This window comes from Arachis ipaensis, chromosome B02, assembly GCF_000816755.2.
Source record: "Arachis ipaensis cultivar K30076 chromosome B02, Araip1.1, whole genome shotgun sequence".
NCBI lineage: Eukaryota > Viridiplantae > Streptophyta > Magnoliopsida > Fabales > Fabaceae > Arachis > Arachis ipaensis.
The window spans coordinates 16419231-16426216 of NC_029786.2; the positions used below are offsets into that span (position 1 = coordinate 16419231).

At 32.9% G+C, this 6986-nt stretch overlaps 2 long non-coding RNA genes across 5 annotated transcripts in view; both read left to right on the forward strand.

The window, feature by feature from the left end:
- LOC107628230 overlaps positions 1 to 607 on the forward strand; it is a 4441-nt gene extending 3834 nt beyond the window's left edge. Inside the window, exon 4 of the long non-coding RNA XR_002357163.1 lies at positions 551 to 607. This is a non-coding gene — a long non-coding RNA (uncharacterized LOC107628230). The remainder of the gene's footprint in view (positions 1 to 550) is intronic.
- Positions 4516 to 6712, forward strand: LOC107628229. Of its 4 annotated transcripts, none has more exons than XR_001617648.2 (4): positions 4516 to 4636; positions 4776 to 4917; positions 5032 to 5205; positions 6656 to 6712. It is a non-coding gene; the product is annotated as an uncharacterized LOC107628229 (long non-coding RNA). The 4 variants fall into 4 exon arrangements; XR_002357165.1 differs by having other exon boundaries at positions 6670 to 6710; XR_002357164.1 differs by having other exon boundaries at positions 4590 to 4636; positions 4797 to 4917.

Genomic DNA, 6986 nt, shown 5'->3' on the forward strand with positions numbered 1-6986 from the left:
TATGCATAGACTCTTGGGGATGCACGTCGGGGGACAGTCTAAGGACAATTCAGACTTGTCGGGTTGGCTGGATAACCGACAGATGAGCCTCATTAGCCATAGGACAGGCATGCATCATATGCATTTATATGCTTTGCTTGGGTTTGAACTTGTTTTGGTTTGCCTAATTGCTAAACTGTTCTTAACTGCTACTTGAACTATTTGCTGTAACTGCTACCTGCTTGTGTTTTCCTTGTCTGTCTTGCCTGTGTTTGTCCTGGCGTGCTACATTTGAGAATGAACTTGGATGTTGAATTAATGATTATATTGTTTAATTGCGTGGTTGATTTCTGATTGAGATTTTCTTATAAGAAAGGAAAGATTTCGGATTTCTGAAAGATTAAACATTGTTTCTTTGAAAAGGGTTTTGAACAATTTCCTATTGGTTTTAAAAGATACATAAGGCAATGATAATCACTGAGCTTGAAAACAGTTTCTTATTAAATATCTTCTTATGACAACTTTGAAACTCCGTGGTGAGACCGTGTGGTTAGGTCTCACCCCCCTACAGCTTTACCTTTTCAGGAACCAGATGAAGAAGCATTAAGAAGAGTTATACTACGTTTGGTTTATATGTTGTTGTATTAATTAGATTATTTTTTTCCCCTCGTCTTTGTTATTACAAGTTTGTAAGAGGGATAGGAATTGTATGTTTTATACATATATTATATTGAATTATTATATAAGGAGTCTTGTATATGAATCTATGCCTGTTTGTAATTTTCTTAAAATAAAGTATTTATTTCCGGTTTTCAAAGAAATTAGCGATACAGTATCAAGTTACAGGCTCCTATTCTAGTATTTAGTATGTAAAGTAGTCGTAATACTTCTTGCTATCAGAGTAGCGCAGCCGGAAGCATGATTTCTGATAGTGAGGGTGTTACATTATGGTATCAGAGCCGTCTTTTCTGTAGAGCCTGAGGAATGGACCGATTATGCTTTAATCGCATACTCTGAGTGTCTGTCATGTTATAGGTCTTGTCCGAATGACGAGAATTAGAGCTTTATGCACATGACTGTTTTTTTTATTAACACTGTTAGCTTTCCATTGCATATCTGTTATTATTAAGTCTGGCCAGCTTAATATTAATGGTTTACGTATACGGTAAAGTTAATGGGTTATCATTGACAAAGTTGAATTAATAAGCGATGTGGTTCACGGGTTCTGGGAGCGTTAGAAATTAAATTTTGAAGTTAGTTCCGTTTTGATGTGTAATCTTGTTCATGTCGTGTAGCTTAGTACACCGTTCTCTCTCTTATTGGTTATGTTGGAATTCCTTGTTTTAGATTTTTCCTTTTAAGATATGATTCGACTCTGTTCCTAGCGATACTTATTCATTCCTATATATATATTTCTGCTTGATTATAATCCTGATTATTCACTTAAAATCATTTGGAACTTTTACCTTTGATGTTGCTCATATTTCTCTTCACGAATCACGAGTTCTTCTTTCGAGTTGGTTTTGAACTTGTTTCACAAGACAATGGTCCTTAATTCTTTGAAAAACGTCAGATGTTATTCCTTGATTAGTTTACACCGAAGGTAGGTACTTTAATCATGTCACATGATGCGTGTGCTGCTTATCCTTCAATTTACCATCTTTTACACTCCTTGTTTCAATTCTTTTTGGAACCTGATTTGATTATTTATCATTATCATTATTTATGCATTTCTTCATAAATTTTGTATCCTTTTATTTGATCCTAAATCTGTTCTAGCGTAACACATAATTCTTAATACTTGAGTGATTTGAAACCGTGAGAGTTACGATTTGTAGCAAGCTAATTGTGTGATTTGGTTCTTCTACTTTGCCTTCTACAACTTATGCGTATTTTGCCCAGGTTACAATTTTTGATCCTGTTTTTCTCTAAATGAATAAAGTACTTCCCTTGGTAAAAATTTCGAATTTGTCTTGGTATGAGATAACAATTCTAGTAATATTCTTTCAATGTTTTTGTTTCGGAATCTTCGTTGAGAAGAGTTTGGATCTTTTTATTTTATCTATACTCTTATTAACTATATAAGAAAACTTTACATTAGATTTCTTTCTTTGAACATAATTTGATTCTCCTCCAATATTTACTCAAATTTTTATATATGTCTTTTTACTTGATTATGTACTCTAAGATTCTTGATAAGAAATTTTTGCTTCTATTCTAGTTAATCTCTAATTGACAAACTTCAATTAATTTATTTTAAATTGGATTGTTTTCACACAATACCTTATTAAAACTTATAGTAATTATTTTGGGAAAGTGGCTTCATTCCTTCATAAGGTTACAACTCGATTTTCCCTTTCGGTACATCTTCTTGTTTTTGTACATCCTTGCTTACTTATAATTTCAAACGTTTCTCCAAGACCTTGTGAAACACCATTTTGGTTACTTGTTCTTATTTATCAAAATTTGTATTCCTTTGAATAAACTCCAAACTTATTTTGGTGCACATACCACTTTTTATAATCTCGTTCTAAGGTTTTTGTTTTAGATTCCATTGAAGAAATTTCAATTCAGTTCTTGTTTTACTGGATTCTATCCGTAGCCCTAACTTAAATTTTAACAAAATCGTTTTGGAACTTAGCATATATTTACTGATACGAAGGTTTAAAACTTTCTTATGCAATCGAAACCTATTTGTTTGTAACGTACCAAGTATTCTTTTATTGACTAATTTATCTCGGACTTTTTCTTCTAAATAGAATTTAGTTCTACCTCTAGGTTTGATATAAATTTTTATGCATATTCTTGTTTGATTATGATCTTTTAAGATTTTTCAACATTTTTAGCTCAATTAATTTTCATTATTTCAAGTTTTGCACAAATTTAATTTAACTTGAATTTGTTTTAACATAATCCAATATTTACGCTTCTGTTACCTCTCTCTTGAAGGATATCTATTTCATATCTTTTCTTTTTAGAATGAGAAATCATACTTTCTTAGATTTTTCCATGCTTCTGAGTTTTGCAAATGATATCGTTAGTTCAGTTATTCCTCTCTTGTGAACTTAGTGTTCCTCTGTTCTGGCTTGAACTTATTTCAATTTAAATCATCACTACTTTTCTTATCTCTTAAGGAGTTCCTAGATTCAAATTTCCTATTTAGATGCAAAATGATTTTCTTTCTAGAACATTTTCTCGTGCCTGTAAATCGTTACTTAGTTGCAATCTTACGTATCCTCCTTAATTTATACGAATTTTATCCTCGTCACTTATTCATTTTTTCCTTAGATTTGTAACTACTTGAATATACTGGTGCTTATCTCAATGTCACATGTGGTCCCTAGAAAATAAAAACCGAAGCGTTAGTTTTTCAGGAAATGACTAATAGATGAGGAGATGAACTTCGGCAAGTTTGAAAACGCCGTAGGTTATGACGTTTAAATTTCGGGAAAGGAGTATTGTCGGGAAGATATTCAAGTTTTCGGTAGCTCAATTCGTATAAGATAACGATTCGCAACAAGTTAGTTAAGTGACCAGAGCAACGTGAGATAGATAAACTTAAGGTGAAACTTGTAACGCGGTAGTTCTTTAGGATACGGTTCATGAACGTTGAACGTGAAGCTTGTAAGTATGTGACATCAAAGGGAGTTGTGATAGTGAGCTATGTTAAAACTCATAAGGTTGACACCATGTAACCCATTTTCTTTTCAGCCTATTTCGTAACTACTGCTTTACACCATGCTTTTCCTTTATTTCTAAGTCTTATGGTTTATTTGCTATTTGAAAATTTATATATACCACAACTTTTTGTTTTTCTAAAGTATTCAAAAGAAAAGTATTGAAACCGTGTAATATTTCTTGTAATATTCTAAATTTTCTTATCTAAAAAGCATTTGAACAGTAGAGTACTTATTCTTAGTATTACCTTGTATATTCTTTTAATTTTCGAGGACGAAAATTTTTATAAGGTGGGTAGGATGTAAGACCCAAAACTTTTGAAAAGCCTTATTCTAAATTGATTTCAATTTAATTATTCATTAAAGACTTTAATTTTAGAAATTATTTAATTAAAGCTAATGAAATTAAGTTTAGATAATTAAATTAGAATTCTTCTCTAATTTTATAATTGTTGAATAATTTTCTATATTTGAACTATAAAATTTAGTAATTGCAAAATAATAAGAATTTTGTATAAATTGATTTAGAGAATTGAGATTTTGGAATTCAATCTATTTTAATTTTTATGAATAAAGAAAATTAATTATATTATCTCTAATTATTGAATTAAAGTCTTTATTTAAAAATAATTTATAAATTGATAAATAATTAAATAGTATTTTTACAAATATTATTAATGGATTAAAAGTTGATTTTTGATTTTCAATTACTCCTAATTTTAGTGAAATGACTGAACCACCCCTAACCCTAATTCCCAAATTGGGAACCCTAACTCTAGTAAACTTCCATGGCCGTCGCCGTTGAGCTCGCAAGTGAGAGAAAAAGAGTTCGCAGGTGAGAGAGGAAGGTGTTGCGCCGCCGTTCGTTGCTATTCAGCCACCGCCACGCCTTGTCGTCGCCGGAGTTACCATCGCCGCGTGCCACCGCCGCTTCTCACTGCCGAGGGGAAGCCTTGTCTACGTTGCTGCCTTAGTCGCCGGTGAGTTGTGCACCGCCACCAGAGTTGAAGACAGCACCAGCCTTGCTCTGATTTCAATTCTCCTATTCTTGAAACTGTAACGCTTTAAACCTTGCTCTGTTTTATCTTGTTCCTCTGTTCCTTCCTGGCTTAATTATAGGACTATGGATTACTGTTTTAGTCGTTGCTGGTTTACCGTTCGAAAAGGCATAATTGATGCTGAGATCGTTGTTGTTCTTGCTCCGAGAGAACTGATGTCACTGTCGCTGCTGTTGGTTCTGAATCCTATTACATTGATTCTGGTTTGCTCTTCTCCTTGGTTCTGACCTATTTGGCACATTCTATTTTGTTACTTTTAATTGCCATGTTCTTGTTTTAATTCAATTCTGGTCTTTGAATTGTTGTGAATCTTCCAGAGCTATGTTTGCTTTTGATTCTTATCCAATTCGAATCCTTGTCTTGCTGCAACCATCGTCACTGCCATAAGAGATTGACAATGCTGCTGCTTTAGTTACGTGCTTGTTGCTGCCATAAAAATTAAAAGAAAAGGGAGTTACCACGTTTAATCTATGTGAATTCAACTAATCGAGGTAGGGGTTTTTCTTAAAATCTAATTTACATTACAGAGTTGTGATAAATAGATATTGATGCAAAAAGATATATTTCTGTGATTATATTTGTCTTGTGGATGTAATGGATTGTTGGACTGGATTATTGGGTTCTTGATTGCTTGAGTGAAGTACGGTTGTTGTTAAGAAATGGATTTGGAAAATTATTTACTTGATTATTATGAAAAGTGATTTTTCTTGGTTTGAAGTTAAACTGGTTTGATTTTGAGTCGGTTTGATTTTATAAATAATTTAATACTTGAGCTGGTTTGGCTTTAAAAAGAGTTTTATTATTGGAATTGGTCTGATTTTGAAAATACTTTGATATTGGAATTGTTTGAGATTTGGAAATGGTTGAGAAAAGGTTTGAGAAATGTTTGGATGGGACCCGAAAAGGGTGGCAGTGTCCGAGTTTTAGAGGAGATGCTGTCGAAATTTTATAAAATTGGAAGTTTTATTTAAAGTAACTAATTAAAAATATTTGTTTTTAAGCATTATACGTTTTAAGATTGATTTGCCTATCAAAGAAAGAATTTTGTTTTGGAATTGAGATTGTTAACGAACAGAATGAAAAAGAGGAGGATGAGGATTTTATTTGAAATATGACTTTGAAATGAACTTGGAAATGAGATTTGGATTGATGAATGATTATGATGTTGAGATTGTTGAGATGTGAACTTGGAATTATTCATATGGCTTATGAATTTGAAATATCTGAGATACAAGGTTCCCTGGATTAAGTGCCGTGGCTTGCCACCACGTGTACCAGGTTGAAAACTCGATACTCTGTTGACCCTACGATGTAAGTGGGTGACCGGGCACTATATAAATTCCCGAGAATGTTACCCCCATTGAGTAATATTGATTATTTGAGAAAAAGCTATGCATAGACTCTTGGGGATGCACGTCGGGGGATAGTCTAAGTACAATTCAGACTTGTCGGGTTGGCTGGATAACCGACAGATGAGCCTCATCAGCCATAGGACAGGCATGCATCATATGCATTTGTATGCTTTGCTTGGGTTTGAACTTGTTTTGGTTTGCCTAATTGCTAAACTGTTCTTAACTGCTACTTGAACTATTTGCTGTAACTGCTACCTGCTTGTGTTTTCCTTGTCTGTCTTGCCTATGTTTGTCCTGGCGTGCTACATTTGAGAATGAACTTGGATGTTGAATTAATGATTGTGTTGTTTAATTGCGTGGTTGATTTCTGATTGAGATTTTCTTATAAGAAAGGAAAGATTTCGGATTTCTGAAAGATTAAACATTGTTTCTTTGAAAAGGGTTTTGAACGATTTCCTATTGGTTTTAAAAGATTCATAAGGCAATGATAATCACTGAGCTTGAAAACAGTTTCTTATTAAATATCTTCTTATGACAACTTTGAAACTCCGTGGTGAGACCGTGTGGTTAGGTTCTCACCCCCCTACAGCTTTACCTTTTCAGGAACCAGATGAAGAAGCATTAAGAAGAGTTATACTACGTTTGGTTTATATGTTGTTGTATTAATTAGATTATTTTTTTCCCCTCGTCTTTGTTATTACAAGTTTGTAAGAGGGATAGGAATTGTATGTTTTATACATATATTATATTGAATTATTATATAAGGAGTCTTGTATATGAATCTATGCCTGTTTGTAATTTTCTTAAAATAAAGTATTTATTTCCGGTTTTCAAAGAAATTAGCGATACAGTATCGAGTTACAGGCTCCTATTCTAGTATTTAGTATGTAAAGTAGTCGTAATACTTCTTGCTATCAGAG